The sequence below is a fragment of the Alligator mississippiensis genome, chromosome 11 (genome assembly GCF_030867095.1).
Source record: "Alligator mississippiensis isolate rAllMis1 chromosome 11, rAllMis1, whole genome shotgun sequence".
In the NCBI taxonomy this organism is placed as follows: domain Eukaryota; kingdom Metazoa; phylum Chordata; order Crocodylia; family Alligatoridae; genus Alligator; species Alligator mississippiensis.
Window position 1 is genome coordinate 75,181,653 of NC_081834.1, and position 18,939 is coordinate 75,200,591.

The window sequence follows — 18,939 nt, forward strand, 5'->3', positions numbered from 1 at the left end:
TCGCTTCAGTCATACACTTGTGTTTGGTTATGGCTGTCAAACCTTTTTGGGGGCCAGATCAGGTGAAAATGGTCACTTCTGTCTGTGCCATAGAAGTCCTTTGCCTCAATGATGAAACAAAGCATTTTTCTCCTTAGAATGATCTTCCCCTGTGTATCCAGCAGACCTCAAGTACTGTGCCACTGTTTGGTTACACCTCAGCATTATAAAATGGTTAAACTGTTACCAAGCTTCTTATTTGTATCCCCACTAAATGAGATGAGTCAGTGTGGAGAGACAGCAGCAAACAGCACTTCAGCATTAGAGACAACAGCATTGCTATCCTTGCAAAATTGCCCACACCATCCATACCAAGGAATGCGACTGATTTGTTAACAACAGAAACAAAGAAACACTCTCAAAGATAAAGAAGGCTGGTATCCAAAGGACTGTGCATGCTATACCAATTATCCCAAAGAAACTGTAACCATGCTGTCAGCTTATTATGGGACACTTGTAGACTCGGACAATGACAAAGCAGGAGACTGCTTTTGAAGCATTCACATTTATAATTGCTGACCAGCATAAGCCACTCTGCAAAAAAACTTGCTTTGTCAGTTCAAAATGAAAACACCCAGGTCTCGTGTATACTCCACTGTCAAGATGGAGAAATGGTCTAGCCTAGGAGAAGACAGAATTAGTATAGGGAGAAAGTTATATACACATCTTTCTGGCTCCGATATTAAAAAGACAATACGATACCACCTGTCCAATTTCCAGTTTATATTCCAAATCAGAGAGAAAGAAGTTATGTAGCAATGGGCTCAACCTTGGTCCCTGCTGCCCAAATAGTCTACTTTTCTTTGGTCTTCAGAATACATAGAGCTATTCTGTAAAAAACTATTTCAGAGGATGGGGTTAATCTGTGTCACATAGGAGAGTCCTAAATGCCTTATTTTAAGGTTCGGAAGAGGTGTGTTTTTGGTTTTTTTGGTAATTTAAAGCAATTTTGTAATTTCCCTTTGCTTTTGAAATTCATCCCTATGCAAGAGGCCAGAAAAGAACAAGGCACCATTTAAGCCCTCAAATTTATCCATAAACTGACCCTCGGCAGAGACGAGCAACTTCCTATGTGAAATATCCACAGCTGCATACAAATACAAGCGTTGGTGATAGCCAAGACCTTTATGCCACTATTGTGAAAAGCCATTCAATTAGACAGGAAAAGCCATACCATTAGGATTTACAGGGATAAACTAAATACCAGAATAATGGATCACAATGGCCAAAACAAGCCAAGACCTACCACTAACCTGACATACGTGGGTATAGGATGAAATGCATCTATACTCAAAGGGAAATCCCAAGGTCAGGTACAAATCCCGTATCATCCACAAAACACTGCCTAGGTAATTCTGCCCTTAGATCTCACACAGAACAGGACTCTGACAGCGTTTTTTCTCAACATATTCAGAAGCTATTCTAGGCCCAAACACTTGCCCAGAATCTCTCTGTCGCTCCCTCTCAGCCTGGTGCATATGATTAGTGTGGCTCCATCCTCCAAAAGGTGGAACTGGACCTGGTTGCCCCCTGCGCCTCATCTGCCTATACATTTTTGGAGGATCCCAGGACTCATGAATACTTAATCCCAATCAGGATTCGGGGCTAATTAGCAGATGTCTCCTTTATGTAGGGGGGCATCTGGAGTGTGGACACACAATGAGCAGTGCTGAGCAGTGGGGTCACCATGGCTTGAAATACTGTTGACTCTGTGGGGCCCAGCCCAATGAGCTATATGGCAAATCATGAGCCTTTTGGCTTTAGACTACTATCAGGCATAGCTTGGGCTACTATATAGATAAGTAGGTACAAAAGTGCTGCTTAAAGTGTCTTTATGGAGTACCTGTGCTAAAACTTGCAGCAGTTTCAAAAAAAAGATAAAACGCACCAATTCTGAATGAACTAAGTCTATGCTTATATCAAGATCAGTTTTTCAAATTTGCTGTTCACATGGTCAGGAAGAGCAGGGTCTGACAGTAAGGAGCGGGTAAGGGGATGCAGAGGGCTCCCTTGAGCTGCCTGACCCCACAGATTTATTTTTCCTGCTGTAGTAGTGGGAGGGGGACAAATTCAAAGCAAACCTTCAATAATTAGAGTCTCTACCTGGAAAATTGTAACAAATTTGTACATTTTCCACATATAGACTAAGTATTGGAAGGTCATTCCATATTTGAGTAAATACGGTAAATCCAAATGCATGTGGACACAAGCCAGCCTTCAGGTGATAGCAAATGGGAATAAACCCTCTCTAGGGCAAATCTGCCAAATACATTTTCCATCATAAGCTTCCCTGCCTCTTTCTCTGAAACACGGCAGTGGCTAAAGTAAAACACGGCCCAGGTGACATTATTCATAAATCTGCATTAGGCTGCTGTATTTTCAAGTCGTGTATGTTCGTCACCCAGAAGTTTGCAGGGAGAAGGCATCAGAGGGAAGGCTCATTGAGCACTGAGGCTCCTGCCTCTCTCTCAGCCCACAAGAGGATTAAAAGCACAATGTAAAATGACTGTGAATAGAGCTTCTTGTGTTCACCTTTAAAATTAATTACTAGTGCTTTTTCCTCCATCTGTGAAGCAGACCACAAGTTATCTCAGAGGTGTGGGTCGTAGTCATGTTGGTCTAAGGACACAGGCAACAAGGTTCTTTATGTAAATCTGATATCTTTTATTAGATCAACTCAAATAGTTGGAAAACTTCTTCCTAGCAAGCTTTTGGGTTTAAATACCCTTTGTCAGGCTGAGGAAACAGATGCAGATGACTTTGTTGCTTTGTGATATCTGCACTACTAAAACCTCTCTATAAACAAGTCCTATTTTTATATAACATGGATGCACGTGTGCAGCAAAGGGGCATGACTTTGGAAACCGATGAGCTGGTGTACACACGTGGAAATACTTGTGAGTAACCCTGAGATAGTGAGGCATACTACATTTGTTCTGGCAAAGCTGCACTTGTGCGCCTTGGCAGACTTGAATAATAATTTTGCTTTGGGATCAACTCATTTTTGTATAAAAAGGGCCCATTTGCATTAAAAGTAATTTCTTATCACACTTTAACAAAGCCTATTCTATCCATTCGTTTGAGGTTACATTTTCAGTAAGCTGCATGACTAGAAGAGATTGCAAAACAAGAACTGGGGAACGTTGGAATTTAAAATAATCTTTTTTAAGCATTTCATATAAACATTCATCTGTAAGCAGTTAGAGGATAAGATCCTCTTTTTACACGTGTTATATTTACTAGGATGAGGAGAGGAGATCACAGCATTAGCAGCCAAGTGAAGGACCCTCAAACTCACCGGCTTGTATAGGACGTTTGATAGTAGTATATTATTCAACAGCTAGATGTCTCTGCCTGCTGCACATAGTTCTAGACAAAGTATGATGCCTTTTAAAAAAAGAGAAATAAAATACAAATCCGGGTCCGTTTTCATCACCGTTTGCAACATGTTAATAAATGCATCCTGTTGAAGAAAAGCCATGAGTTTTTAAGTTATGCCAGACAGGACAGGTCAAGGTGGCTGAAGTGCAACATTCCCTGGCATAAACCTTAATAGGGTGCTGATCTCCAAAATACAGAAGTACCTTTCCGCAAAAGGTGCTCAGTTATTAAAGTGATATTCCCTAATAGAAAACCCCCAAGATACAGAGAATGAGGGGGGGAAAAAACTGTTATAGATACAGAGGTAGGGATGAACTGAAATACCAGATGCAAACATATCTGGGCTTTGGGGAACTTGAAAATCCAACTCCAAACTTTGTGGTTCTTTAATTAGAGGCAAAAGTAAGAAAACCTGCAAGAGACTGAAAGGCTTGATTTGAATTTACGCATTCAACTTGCAGGTTCAGAGTCCACTGAGGAACCAAAATAAAGACGTTTTAGAAAAGCATTGCATTTCACTTTTATGGCTTATCCACCTGTTAGCTATTGAATGAAGTCTACATTGTGATTTTTTTGCACAATGCCTGGTATGATAGGGTCCTGATTGGGCCCTATGGTTGCTATCACAATACTAGGAATAAATTACAAATTGCACACCGCTGGTTATGACGTATCACCCCTCCCTTGAACCTGTACGGAAAATCCTCCAAAAATTGAAACCCATACTAGAAAGAGACCCTATTCTTAAAAAGATCTTCCCAGAGCCACCCATCCTAGCCTTCAAACAAGCACTGAACCTCACCAACCTCAACACCAGAAGCAAACTTCCTCAAGTCCAGAACACACCAAAAGGATCCAGACCGTGCCAGGACAAGAAATGCAAAACCTGCCAACACATCTCCACCACCCCCACTATTACTACACCCCACAACACAGCCATCAGCATCCCTGCATCTTACAGCTGCACCTCCAGAAATGTGATATACCTCATCCAATGCACCAAATGCCCTGATGGAAGAACTGTAGGAGAGACCAAACAACAACTGCGCACCAGAATGAACGCACACCGGACATCTATCAAAGATAGAAATACCCAATTACCGGTGGGGGCACATTTCTCACAGGAGGGCCACTCTCTCTCCAATCTCTCAGTCCTGATCCTCAAGGGAAACTTACACAACACTTCCCAGAGACGAGCCTATGAGCTCCATTTCATCAACCTGCTGGATACTAGAGATCATGGACTAAACGTAGGCACACAAGGTTCTTTGGATGAATTTGATATCAGCAGATAAAGGAGGAGCCATAGTCATCCTAAACTGTGAGGATTACATAAAGGAAGCCAAGAGACAGCTCTCTTACACCACCTATTACAAAGAACTACAAGAAGATCCTAGTCTCCCTTTCACCAAAAAACTCAACTATACCATCAAATCATTTCCATTAAGACTACAAGAAAAACTACAGACCTTGATCCCCCCACTATCTAACCCGGGGACTTTCATAGATTCATAGATGTTAGGGTCGGAAGGGACCTCAATAGATCATCGAGTCCGACCCCCTGCATAAGCAGGAAAGAGTGCTGGGTCTAACCTCCTCTTGAAGACCCCCAGGGTAGGGGAGAGCACCACCTCCCTTGGGAGCCCGTTCCAGACCTTGGCCACTCGAACTGTGAAGAAGTTCTTACTAATGTCCAGTCTAAATCTGCTCTCTGCTAGCTTGTGACCATTGTTTCTTGGCCCCCTAGCCCAGCCCCTGGCTTCTTTACTTTTCATACCATCCAGGAAGAGCATACGCCGACTGCTGAAACTTCCTTAGCTTGACAAAGGGTTTTTGAACCTGAAAGCTTGCTTAATAACTATTCTCCAACTATTTGGGTTGGTCTAATAAAAGATATCAAATTCACCCAAGGAACCTTGTCTCTCCTTTTTAAGGCACTTGTGCAAATGCTTCCTAAATTCCTCTAGCTTAATTTTAATTTCCACTTCAAGAATTACCTTTTGGGGCAAGTACTTTGTACATCCTCCAAGTCCAAAGTTTTCCCTCCTCTTAAACTTTAACCATGTATGAAATGTGCAGCAGCACACAACACAGAAACAGCTGCTTTGCTGCTCTGCTCATCAAGTTGCATTGCTTTTGCTGTTTATCAGCACAAGGGACCCAGCACAGTCAGCCGACTGACACTAGGGTAAGCACCACACCACCTCAAGTTTAGTCACAATGTCTAGTCCAGGATGACAAAATAAATCTTTGTTACAGTGAAACAAGAGGACAAAGCAGTAAAAGGTAGCAGTGAACATTTGCTGTTCTTATCAACACTAACTATAAAGGTGGAAGGCCAATTCCTTCTTACATCTGTGTAAATCCACAATAATTTCAGGGTAGTGGTCTCAACTTGGAGTTACACCTAATTTAACAGGAGTGTGGAGCCCAGCAGACAGCATTCAGAAAAGGAGATCTTTTCAGAAGCAGTGTTGCATTAACATGCAGGATTACCATGCATACACATGCACATAAATAACATATTCACAAGACCTAACACCTTAATTCTATACAAAACATAAGGAGCTTTGGTTGTCAGGCCAAAACATTTGTCTTTTGTGTTGCAAAGCACATTTCTTTTACATTAGAAATTTCATTCATCTCTAACTATTTCACTTTGGGGAGGTGTGCAATGGGATATCTGTCCCAGGAAATAACCATGTGGTTTCTGCTTACCTGATATCGGAGCACCATTCCCACTCCCTCTCTGGATCACAAGTTCTGTCCCACTCTGGCTTGCAACACCGAGCTGAATATCCAAGTTCAAAGTCAGTCTGGCGTTTACAGCCTTTGTGCTTCCAGTTGCAGTAAGTCTGGAAACACACAAACCACAACTTTCCTATTAATTTGCATTAAGATATCCAGCACTCAGGATCTCTGTTCTGTGGAAATGCTTTTCCTTCTCTTGCCCAGTCACCTGATTTTTCCTTTACCTAGGATCAGTTACTAGATTTTTCCTTTTTCCAGACATTTCCTCAGGCATGAATCAGGAGATCGAATGCGTTTGCAAGCATGCGTTACATCACCATTCTAATAGTGGAGTAAGAGTTTGCTACTAAAATTGGGAATTACTTCCTTGAAATGGTTTGTGCTAAGAGTGTCTCACTATTCTCTGCAACATTGGGCCAGACCCTGAACTGACTTCCATGCATAGAGATGTTTGCAGCATTGCCAACATGGATGGTTCAAACTCATGAGATTTACAAATTATTTGTTTGTTTGTTTTTTTTTCATTGGCCTCCAGTTTTTTTCAGCTGATAGGATACATGTGGGTCATATTGTCAGCTTTTCTTAACAACAACCAGGAAGGGTGTTCTCCCATACAAACATGATTGCAGGCATCCTGGCTTTAAAGGAACATGACAGCTCACCAGGGATCCTAGTTTTCTGTTTAGTGCAGAAAAATGCAGATTTTCTCATTTTAAGGGCAGGACCTGGCAGAGCAGGGTGAGGAACCCCAGTGAGCCCCATGCAACCATGGTGAGGCACCCCCTACCTGCCTGGCAGCAGCAGGGGTGGCACCACGAGTTGTGTCCCCCACTGCTGCCAGGTGGGCAGGGAGCACCTTGCCATGGTGGTGTGGGGCTCATGGCAGTGGCACCAAGCCTTCTAGCCCACCCTGCCAGATCCTGCCCACAGGACCAAAGAGGCCCCCAGTGGGAGGTCAGCAGAGCGGGAATCCCCGAGACCACAGCTGCCAGCCTGCATCTGCATGCCCTCATGGGCTCTGTGCTCTACTCAGGCCACAGCAGCCCCTGCCTCCCATGGTTGGCAGCCAGTGCTCAGGCACTGTTGGTGGGGGACAGAGGGCTTCAGACCTGGGTTCCCAGCCCCATAGGCCTGGCAGCTTGCCCCCCCCCCCCATCCCTCTCTCGCAGGGCTGGGGGGTGCAGGGGCTGTGGTTGGGGAGTGAGGGGTACCAGCAGGGCCAGGGTCTGTGGCTTGGGAGTGAGGGATAGTGGCATGAGCTGGGTACCGGCCTATCAAGGCTGCTCACTGCCACAAAGCAGCTGGGGAGGACAGCTGCAGCTGGACCTGCATCCTGGTGAACGAAGGGGGCAGGGGAAGCTCTGATTTTCCATGATAAGAAACCCAAAATCAAATGCTAAAATTTATAGGCATTTAGAATTTAGTTTGTTATAGTTTTTGAGACACTGGTAGGCTTCCAAATTGCTTTAAAATTGTAAATATATCAATAAAACATTGTGTTCAAATCACACACACACACACACATGGCTATACATATGCTTATACAAATATAGTGGTGGTCATTTAAATCATGGGAAAACTGAGATTTTATGTTTTTAATTAGAGAATTTGCTATTTTTATCAGAGAGTTTGCAACTTTTAAACAGAGAAAAGCAGAATCCCTGGAGCTTATGACACTCGCATTAAAATCAAGAGTTAGTGGCACTGCCTCTGTGTCTGCAGGAACTCATTTCAGGATCTTCATGGATTTTGCTGCTTGCTGTAGTATCTAGAAGAGAGAGATCACGTAACAATTTCTAGATAATCAGTAGATCCCAGTTGGGCTAATGGGCTTTCTTAAATTATTTATATGCTATTCAGGTCTTGGTGGTTGGAAATCATTATTCTGATGTATTTCACTATGTCAATCTCCACCAAGGTTTCACAAAGATTATGCCATTCCCACTCTCAGGCTTCAAATGCAGAAAAGGGCAGGATCCTGAATGAATGTAATCTTGTACACTAGTCATTTTTGGCAGTCAAAATAATGACTTGTGGCCAGTGACAGCTAATATAAATTAGAGCAGCCTGCTGGGGACAAGGCTTGGTACCTAGCCAGCTCAGGAAATAAAAATGTGAAGCTGAACTTTCTGCTGGTTTTGCATTCTCCTCCTCAATTATGTTAGATCCGGGCAAGACTGGGGGCTTTTGCCCCAACAGTCTTATCAGGCACTATTGTTTCAAGTTTATTCTAAATTGAAGAGACTGACTATTACTTGAATGCAAATTTATCCCACAAGCTAATAAACTAACAACCTAATAAGATGCTGGCAATCACTGTGCACCATCATACATAACATAACATAACATAACATAACATAACATAACATAACATAACATAACATAACCACAGTTTCACAGATTTTGCAGAACCCGCAAAAAAGAAGTCCACGATTGCAAGGAAATCTGGTATTGGTTGTGATTTCCTGCAATATTAGCCACCTCCACCCCCCCCCCCTCCCCAAATACCAGTAGATCATTGATGTAACCAACCAGATTGGTTACATCTCCTTGTCAAGGAGATGTAACCAAGAAGTAGAGCTGGCCAGATGACATTTTCATCTTAGGATACCCCAACAAGGTGCAAGTAATGTTCACCCTGAACCAAGATGGTCACATCAAGGAGATGCAACCAAGCAACCACCACCAATTAGTGGTGAGGGGTGGGGTCACCAAGGCCTCTCTGACAATCAGCAGTGAGGGGCAGGGCTGTTACAAAACACCCACGAAGTCAGCTCGGTGTGCTGCAATCTGTGACAAACCCTTTGTCTCACTGCTATTTATGCAGGTCCCTAGACATAACACACCTCAAAATACTTGCCATTCAACTCTGATTTAGCAGGTTTAGATCTATACAGTTCTCCTGCACCAACTGTTAAGGGAAGTGACTTATTAGTAGGAAGCGCTGGAGCACTAGAGATGCTCTGGGTGACACTTGCTGTCATTAGCATGATTACAACCATTATACAGAAAAAAGAATTAGTCATAACTACAAGGCATAAGTGTAACAGCAGTATTTCCATTCATTTACTCAGCTAAGCTGAGTAAGCTGCCAATTCTCTTTTATTTATAAATAGTCACCCCAAAGGAATGCATTTGTCCATATTTTAATAATATGATTAGTCAAGTGCACTTCTCTATTCCCGGATGGTGAAATATTCTGGATGTCATTCCACATTGGGTGTATTTGGAAGAGTGAAACACAAGCTGAATGCTCTAGATGAGGAATAAACTTCTTTTTATGGAGAGCTATATGTCATGTCATATAGGATTGATGGCATTTAGAAATGGAGCCATATATTTTCATGAGAGCAGATACGTTATAACGCGGTTTGGTAGCACAATCAACAATTGTAAACACTGACAGAAGAACAACAAGACAAGTTTGTTTTGCAGTGTTGCCACCGATTCTTGTTCTGACCTTTAGGAAACCCCCTGGCCAACCTGGGCCTTAGTAAGTGAGGAAAATTATGTTTATCACAAGCATGCTGTGTTTTCAGTCTCATTGATAACAGTCCAATTCACCAATGCATTTAAACATTTCTCTGACATAAAATGCATGGATAGTCCTATTAATTTCAGTGGGATTGCTAAACATAGGTGGAAGCCTACCTATCTTGCTGAATCAGACTTAAAAGCAATGTCTAAACCAACGTTTTCCAACTGGTGTGCTGCGGCACACCGGTATACCATCTGCCAGGCATGTCCATGTGTGCCGCATCATTTTGGGCTGGAACCAAGCCCCCCACCATGCCCCAGCCAGCCAGATGGGGAGCATGGCTCCAGCCAGTGATTCAAGCGCTGCGCCACCTGCTCCACACCCTCAGGAGAGTGGCCACTTAAGAGTGCCGTGTGGTGAAAAAGGTTGGGAAACACTGGTCTAAACCTCAGCTATAATGAGAGTAATGCTGTCAGCCTATTCCCAAGCAAAGAATAGCTGTCATCATGACAGGTATGAACTGCAGTAGGAAGAGCAAATTTTATAGGGCATGAAAAAGGATTGCTTTGTCTTGCGCAGACCGATCACGTCCTGTCTGTACCAGTGGTTGAGGGCATACATCCAAGACTAGCAAAGGTGTGCTAGGCACTTAAGTGACTGAGTTGCTGTTGAAATGATAGATGCTGCTGGGACTTTGTGTCATCCAGGATGTCAGGACACACAGAGCCCTGACCAGAGGTCTTATTAGTTTCAGTCTAGGGTTTGAACTTAACTAGAAGGCCAGATAGGGCATTGTAGGAGTGTTTCTTGTTGCTCTTCTCTTTGCAAAACATTGCAAAGGGGACAACGGTAAACTATGGAACAGAGCCAGTACCCTTACTCTCACTGGGTTGTACCTAAACACCAAAAACCATCCTGAACAAACCAAAGTATTAGCATTTGATTCATGCTGCTCTATGATTAGGGGTCCCAGCTGTTATCACAATGCAAATGATCAGACATTCGAAATAACCTGGTGAGCATGGGGCAAGTGCAGTTTCAATACCTTAGTTTGTCAAGGGGAAGAGGCTTCCCCCCATTTCTCTTAATTGGAAAATGCATTGAATTCATTTGTTATCACACTTTACTGAAAACAATAACTGTTTTTTTAAAAAAATATTTTTCTGCAAGAAAATAACAGCATATTAAAATGGCCTCTTTTTTTTTTTCTTTTTTTTTTTTACAGACATCTGATCCCAGCAGTTTTTCCTTCCTGAGTGCAGAGAAGCTGGATCCAGTGATCTGTAAGGTCCCTTCCAGCCTCTAACAACTACAAGCCTCTGAAAAAAACCTGATGAGATAAGTAGGCTATTTTGCTTTAATAAAAAAGGAGTTTCATGATGAGCTGCTGCTTATTCAAAGTGGTTCAATCATCTTTAATTACTGTTGTCACTGGTGACTTTTTGTTGCAAGGAACTTAAGCCAGGATTGGGGTCTTCCATGGTGCCCTGTACAAACGTATGAAGATGCAACCTGGCACTGAATATTGAACAATCCTACAAAACTATAACCGGATTTATTGGCCCATTCCAGCTTATATTCCTTTCATCATGAAGAACCATGATTTTCTCAGGGGAAAGGCAGCACAGTCTATTTGGTATGGAAATAGGATAAGAGCTCATAAATAAGGCTGAGATCCTGGCCCTGGTATTAACCTCAGATGAGTCACTTCACCTCCCTGCCCCTCCTGTATTTAGTTGGAAGGCTCTTTATGGCAGGGATCATCACCCCATATTTGCCCAGCACTTAAAACACTGGGGCCCTGTGCTCCTGCTAGCCTGATAATATTTCTCCCCTTTGGCAAAAGTCCTTCTTAAGGGAAATGTCAGAGCTAAAAAGAAAATGGATATGCTTAGGTTCTTTGATCTTTAATAAATACTGGTCACAACCAATGCTCACTTAATACGGATGCCTGATTCCCAGCCATTAAGGACTTTAAGCATCATTACTTCTGTTTGGTGAAATAAACTTATTAAGCTCTCATGGTAGGCTCAGCAGTGCTTGTGGGTGCGCAGGGAAAAAAACTCACACATTGCTGACTGTCTGAGACCAGAATTACTTTTGGTGAGATGGGGGAACTGGAGAGGAGTTAGCTTTATGTCAGGGCTCCATTTCCTGGGTAATGTTATTAATTTATTATAATAATTATGTTGTCTAATTATTGAAAAGAAAGCACCATGCTGAGATGTAGATAACAGCAGTTCTGCGTCCCATCTGAATGGTATGTTCACTTTAGCAGAACTTTTAACTACTGATAATGTTTCATAACTTTTACTTTTATTCAGTTCAGCCGAGCTTTTTTTTTTCCAACTCTGTTTACACATTTTAATGAGGTTTTAATCTTTCTTGACATACTCATTTAGATTATTTGTTTTACAAAAGTAAAGTGCCTTAAAGTGTAATTGAGGAAAGCAATGCCTGTTTCAACCTGGGTCTGCATCTCTAATTCCACTTTCTTAATATTCCCCAACCCTTAAAAAAAAAAAAAATCCTACACATGGGATCTTGTGAGAATGTGTATGGTGGGGTATTACTTTTTTTAATTAATTCAGATAGAATAGCTGTCCAGAAACTGCTTTAATTAAAACACCTCCCACCCCACACCGAGCATGCATATAGGCAGCCATAGATTCTGGAGACCTAAATTTGAGTCTCAACTACGCCAACAATCCCAGCAAGTGATTTAAACCGATTTTCCAATATTCAGTGCTCACGACTGGGCCCAGGTTTTTAAAACAACTCAGATCCCGTTTCAGTATCTGGTCCGCAAGTATCACAATGGGCTTTGCCCAAAGCTTATCATTTTAGAAAATTTGATATTATTTTGCAAGGCAGCGTCTCTGAGGAGCACCAATCCCAGACCAGGACCCCGCTGTGTTAAACACAATATGAATCCATACCAGAAAGATGGTCTGACCTTTTCATCTCCCTTGTCCGTTAAATCTGTAAGTTAGGGATAAAGACTACTCTCTACCTTGTAAGAGTGCTTCAGGACAAATACATTAACATAGGATATACATTAATACACCATGGCACTGAGAGCCATATAAGAACCCTCACAGGTAGCCCAGAAAGTAATCTCTGCCTGTATGATTATGCCTCTATTTATTGTGTATATGAAATTATAATAAATATTTTAAATATTTTGCAGAGCATGAAGGAAAGTTAAATGTAACCGAAATAATTAATCCTTCTTATACTTCCATCTTTAATGAAAGCTTTGGAGTGTTCTCTAATCTCTGCAGAGACAAACTGCTTTTTAAAAGCAATGAAACACTTGGGAGAGTGATCGACTTAGACATAATAATGCCACATCCATCCACTAATTGGAATACATTAAAAGTTTAAGTTTGATCAATATTTGTCACTCTCAACCACCAGTTAACATTAATAAAGTAGATTACTGTCAAAACATAAAAAGCAAGAATCAGCTATGAAATTGTTATGACATAATCAAAACTGATCTATAACTCCAACAGCAGCACGGTGCAGTCATATATCACTAAGGGAATGTATCTTGCTACCCATCCTGTATTTGGGGTACTTTCTCCATAAAAAGTACAGTAGTCTAAGCCCATTTAGCAGTTATGAAACACCTTCTATGAAATGGCTTTGACTTGGTGTTATCGGCCTGCCTTATGCTACTTACACATGTTTAAACGAAAGGTTCCCTACAGCTTTCCAAAAGAAGGGGAAAAAATCCACTTTCAGTTCTTAAAAAAGTAAATAGTGCATAAAGAATTGTTTAAGGAAAAAAAAGAGAATTGGAAAGAGGCTTTTATATATTTATGCAAAGCCTCCAGAAAGGCAATAGCTGCCAAAGAACTGAGCTGCTGTGCGGGGGATTTATTGCATAACAAAAACGGCAAAATCGGCTTTATTTGCCAGGTATGGAAAATGGTAAAAGTTATGCAGTGTTGCCTACTCCAGACCACACAGAGATTATGGCATAGCAGGAACTGAACAAAGGTCTCAAGTCCTAACCACAGGACCTGCTTTCCTCTCCCAGCCTCCTAAACCTCGCAGTCATATTTGCCAGTAAGACCAAAGCTCCCAAATCACTTGTGAACTTGCCAGCATTTTACCCCCAGTCCTGTTAAACCTTAACATTCCTCTTGTCCTTCAGGAAAGGAGGTTTAATAGAAGCCCTCTGCACTGTGAAGTTTTAAAGGTCTGGGACTGCAGAAACACCAACCAAGTAGTATATGGCACATGCTACAAAAGAACAAATATTTCTCAAAAATAAATGCATATTGCTTAAAAATACCTTACAACTCTGCATACTTGCATACATGTAGTGAAATAGCAACTTGTCTGTAAGGTTTAAAGTCTAGTAAAAGTGAGATGCCTTAGACCAGGGGCAGGCAGTTATTTGGGGCAGAAGCCCACTTGCCAAGTTTCAGCAAGCCATTGAGGGCTGCGTGGTAGGTAGCTCAGGGCAGATTAATATTAATTCTAAATTTTTTAGGGGTCCCATGGGCCGGATAGAACATCCTGGAGAGCGGCATCTGGCCCCTGGGCCGCATTTTGCCCACCCCTGCCTTAAACACTGTATAGGAGGAACAATACAAGCCTGGTAGTGAAAGCGCCTTCTTAAAAGTATAAGGGAATGTTTTAACATGCTCAGAATTTATTCCCTTGTGGATGTTTTAATTGAATGAAGCTCTAGATCATTTTAAGTTGACCCCTTAACTCAGGCTGTTCTTTTTCCCCTTCCTTTGAGATATGAGTCCTTGGGGTTCCTGTCAAAAAGTTTGCTGCAAGGCAAGCAGGAAAAAGAGAGGCAACATGCACACACTACAGCTGAGAGGACAACTGTAACAACCAATTCCTTCAGGGCCAATTATTTGCCACAAAACTGAAGGACTGGGGTATTTCTGACGTCAGACACTTTATTTTCCTGCTGCACTTCAAAGTACCCAGGGGAACTTTTCCAATCTTTTCTCCAATGCCTGATGAAGGGTGTCTGTGCCCGAAAGCTTGCAACTAAAACATTTTTTTGCAAAAAACCTTGTTGGTCTAGTAAAAGATTTTACCTCTACTATGACTCCTGATTGCCTTTTCCTCTAGACCAATGTGGCAACAACCTGGATAGCTAAATCGGAAGAAACAAGTTAGTTAGAGAGCTTGTCAAATACCTCTACCTCAGGGAAGAAATGTCCACTACGCACAGACTCCCTTCTGGCCAAACCAGGGTAGGAGCTACTGTCTGAACTACACCTACTAATTAATATTTTGCACTTCTAATGCATTATATCTTATTACAGGTTCTCAGAGCGCTCTGAACAAAACAGTGGGGAAAAAACAACATCCAAAGCATTTCTCTGCTGTCATGGTGCCGCATGCTTCTGCAGATTTCCATAGGATTGGGAGAAACGTTAGAAACGTTTTTTGGCACCAAGTGCCCTTCCTCAGATCACTTCAGTTATCCAAGAGGATACTGCCTCCTAGATCTGTCAGAGCTCCCCTGCCCATCCAAAATTCACTACGGTCGGTGCCAATCTTTTCCTTGATATCAGTGTTTACCAATGCCACTCGCATTCAAGCCATATGCACATAGAATAACTTCCTGGTGCCTCTGCTAAACCCTTCCTTCCTGCTGTTTTTGCTCCATTCTCCAACTCCCACATAGCAAATTGCTAAAGCCAAGAAGACTTGTCCCCTTACTTCCTATGAAAAAAGCTTTCTTATGGACCAGAGGCACAAAACATTTGGCTGGAAACAAAAAATGCCTCTGGATTAGGCCAGCAAGACTCAAGTTAAACACTAGTGCTCTGTCCTGCTGTTCAGAGCACAGGAAAGGAAGAGGACAGAGCCGAAAGGGACAGCAGCAGCTTTTTCTGTTGAAATGCCTTGAATTCCTCAGATTTACTGACAGAGCCATTAAAATGCAGTTTGCAAGAGGATATATTCTTCGTGAGAATCCTAAATAGGTTTTCTTCCGTCTTCTTTTCTTTGAAAGAAGTACAAATTCGTCTGATGATTGTCACAAGCCAAAGTTGTGATTTTTGTTTGTGTGTGCGCTTTGGCACCGCTAAATTATTTCCCGCCAATTTGTCGCTTTCTTTGCACGGTAGAGTTCTCTGCTGAGAGAGAACTCTGGTGCAACAGGCGATTTCCCGCCAAATTGCAGCTCCTTTGCAGGGTGCATTTCTTTTGCATCATAGTGATACACGCTGCAAAGGAGTTTCCGCCATTTGTATTCGGACTCATGCCACATTATTGGCCAATTCCTAATATAGGCACACGTGGCGGCTAGCGATTGGCTTGCTAGCCATACAAAAGGCTTGGGTAGTTTCCGCCCAAGCTGGAGGAGGGAGGACGAGAGAGATTCTGTGTGAAGATCTCCAAGCGCTGCGGACCCTCGCAGACCCAACACGCCTCCCCTAAGCAGGCAATAGAGGCAATGGAACCCAGCCTACGGAGCTTTCGCTTCTAGCCTCTCCCCGTCACCATTCACAATCCCAGACGTATCCCTTTCCTGTAACTTCAGACCCGCAGAGCCTAAGTAACTCCGGGGAAACTTTTCGAACCCAACCAAACCGGACCCGCGGAGCCTGAACAACTCCGTGGGAGCAATCGATTTGTTGTGTTCCTCTAGCGAGTATCTAAGCGGGAGCTGTGGCTGGAAACCTGTCCAGCCTACACCAATACCATCTTTGGGTGTAAGTAAACAATCTTTTAAATCAACCATTACGCCTCCGTAACTAATTCTAACTCGCGTGTGCTAAACCTCCCTGTGGTTCTCTCCAGCCCAGCGTGCCCGGGCTGCTGGCCACAGCCCGCGTGCGACGAAGACGGGCCCGGCTCACCCCCGGCACGCGCATGGCGGCGAGAAAGGGATTGGAATCACCGCTGCACATGGCGACAAAGGTGGGATCGGGGCTCTGGCCGCACGTGGTGATGAGGATGGGATCGGGAGAGAATGCACATGTTCAGACGGAATTAAGAGAGAATACGCTAGAGTTAGAATTGGTTAGGAACTGCCCTTGGCCTGCCAAAGAACTGAGCTGCTGTGCGGGGGATTTATTGCATAACAAAAACGGCAAAATCGGCTTTATTTGCCAGTGTCGCAGGGCACCTTAGTGCCTGCTCCTAAGAGAGGAGAAACTGCCAGGGAGAGAGACCTGGCAGAACCAAGTGAGCACAGCTGTGGGTTGCCGGAGCAACTAAGTGGAGCCAGCTGCCTACAGGGGGCAGGGCCTGGCCCTTATAAAGCCCAGGGCCGAAGCCAGCCTGGCAATTCCCTGCCAGCAGCCGGAGAGGCAGGAGCTCCCTTGGCCGAGATATGGGAAGGAGCCTAAGTCGCAAGTACAGCTCATGATAGCCCTGGAGGCGTGAGCTATGATGATGAGTTATGGCCAGGCGGCTTGCATTTGTGTTACAGCCTAGGGGCTTGTGGTTTTGCTTTGTGTTGGTGTTATTACACCCGGAGGCTTGGAGGAGGCCTCAACTATAGGGACCCCAGAGAGTGTGGGGTGCCCTAGCGCCAAGAGGGCGCATTATCCTCAATTACTCGCACGCCAGTGTATGGGCAACTGGCGGCGAGGAGCGCGGCAAGTGGGTCGCGGGCGCAACCCGTAGGTTGCAGACGGGGACCTAGACCCCGGATTGCGTGTGGGGGAACGTAGACCACAAAGGTGCAGCTCGCACGCCACTGCGCGAGCAGCTGGCGGCGAGGAGCGCGGCCAGTGGGTCGCGGGCGCAACCTGTAGGTTGTGGATTTATTGCCTGTGATCGGAGGTCTGAGGGAGAACGTCTTGCATGTGAAATCGTGTCTGACTGTATCCCCACTGTACAGCTGGTCCAATACAAGACATCACCTTAAGAAACCCTGCCAATCTGCTCCTGAAAGCTTCCGGTGCTGGGATTCAGCAGCCTCTGGAGTGGGACCCCGGATTGCGTGTGGGGGAACATAGCCCCCCCCGGCCCCAGGAAAGGGGCGGTATTACTGAGTAGCCCAGTGTGGGCGCGGCGAGTCCCCCAGAGAGGGGGAACGCCCTTGGACGTTATTGAGTAGCCCAGTGTGGGCGCGGCAAGCCCCAGAGAGGGGGAATGCTATTGGGTTTTATTGAGTAGCCCAGTGTGGGCGCGGCGAGCCCCCAGAGAGGGGGAACGCTCTTGTACATTATTAAGTAGCCCAGTGTGGGCACGGCGAGCCCCAGAGAGGGGGAACGCCATTGTGTTTTATTGAGTAGCCCAGTGTGGGCGCGGCGAGCCCCAGAGAGGGGGAACGCCCTTGTGTACTATTGAGTAGCCTAGTGTGGGCGCACGGGCATAGCGAGCCCGGCCGCAGGCTAGTGCGGCAATCCCCCTCAGACCAAGGCAGGGCGCTCAGGTTGCCCCTGAGAAGACAGGGAGTAGCAGCGCAGGGAGCCAGAGTCAGGGAGGGTATCCGTGAGGTTGGCCAATAGGACCGGAGGCCCGTTAGAGAGTCCCGGAGCGGAACCACACCGGCAGGGGAGGCCCAGAGTGGGCTAGATGGGAGTCCCAGCAAGAGGCTGGGCATGAGAGAGGGAGCCCAGGGTGGGCCACAGTGGAGAGACAGACAGGACAACGTCCTTTACCTCTGCGAGGCTTGGGGCGTGGTATCAGGGGAGGTAGGAGCCACGCATAGCCCATAAGGCTAGGGCACTTGGGCAGCGCCCATTGTACGGGGAGACCCACGAGGGGTCCAGGAGCTGACGGGCCCGAGGTAACACAAGGCAGCCTCCCTATTATATATTCCATCAAGACGTGGCGGGCGAGAATGGAGGGTGCCCTCGGGCCGGAGTAGCACGGTGAGAGGACCTCAAGGAGATCACGGCCCTTCGCGAGGACCCCGCCGTGACAGCCAGGTATGGAAAATGGTAAAAGTTATGCAGTGTTGCCTACAGACTGAAATCCTATTCAAGTCAGTGGAGAAGTTCCCATGGAGTTCAAGGACATTTGGAAGGAGAACCCAAGCTTTCCATCCCCGCAAAACTCAGGCACCACTTAATATAACATTTCAGCACTGGTGTTAAACCCATCTCTCAACAAACAACTACAGCATACGCCTCTTTTTAGGCACAGGAGAAGTCCCAAGCAAGAGACTGGACTTCAGCTTTGGTGCTGAATTGGACTCAAGTAACATGATTTTGGCTCATTTCCATAAGAGCTGCTTTTTAGAAACACTGAGCACTTTCAGCTCCCATGCACTTCAAACAGGATGATGAGCATGCAGCATTTCTGAAAAACTGCCTTTCATTGCCTCAGTTTACCCATATACA

The 18,939-nt window shown here is 44.5% G+C and overlaps 1 long non-coding RNA gene across 1 annotated transcript in view; it reads right to left on the reverse strand.

Moving 5' to 3' along the window:
- Nucleotides 1–6,142: 6,142 nt before the first annotated feature.
- Nucleotides 6,143–18,939, reverse strand: part of LOC132244249 (uncharacterized) — a 53,066-nt gene continuing 40,269 nt past the window's right edge. The window contains exon 4 of the long non-coding RNA XR_009455840.1: nucleotides 6,143–6,275. This is a non-coding gene — a long non-coding RNA (uncharacterized LOC132244249). The remainder of the gene's footprint in view (nucleotides 6,276–18,939) is intronic.